General features: G+C 49.8%; 1 protein-coding gene across 5 annotated transcripts in view; it reads left to right on the top strand.

Moving 5' to 3' along the window:
* Robo1 (roundabout guidance receptor 1) overlaps window positions 1-225 on the top strand; it is a 432,413-nt gene that overhangs the window by 19,188 nt on the left and 413,000 nt on the right. The window lies entirely within an intron of this gene.

Here is a 225-nt window from a genome sequence, read left to right on the forward strand (position 1 = left end):
TCAGATAGACAGCCTTCCTCTCCCACTAGAGGCTCCATACTCTGCCATCCCTGTCACTGTCCACATGTTGTCAGCACCCTCATCCATTTCCCCCTGTCTGCCCTTCTGATAAATCTAGTCAGCCAGAGGTCCCTGTTCAAGGAGGGTCAGCTGTTCCTCATCTACGGCAATCCATTGTCAGTATTCCTTTGGATAGAATTGGGGTCTGCTGTTCATTTTTCCTGT

This window comes from Nannospalax galili, unplaced genomic scaffold (genome assembly GCF_000622305.1).
Source record: "Nannospalax galili isolate Female #2095 unplaced genomic scaffold, S.galili_v1.0 scaffold705, whole genome shotgun sequence".
Lineage (NCBI taxonomy): Eukaryota > Metazoa > Chordata > Mammalia > Rodentia > Spalacidae > Nannospalax > Nannospalax galili.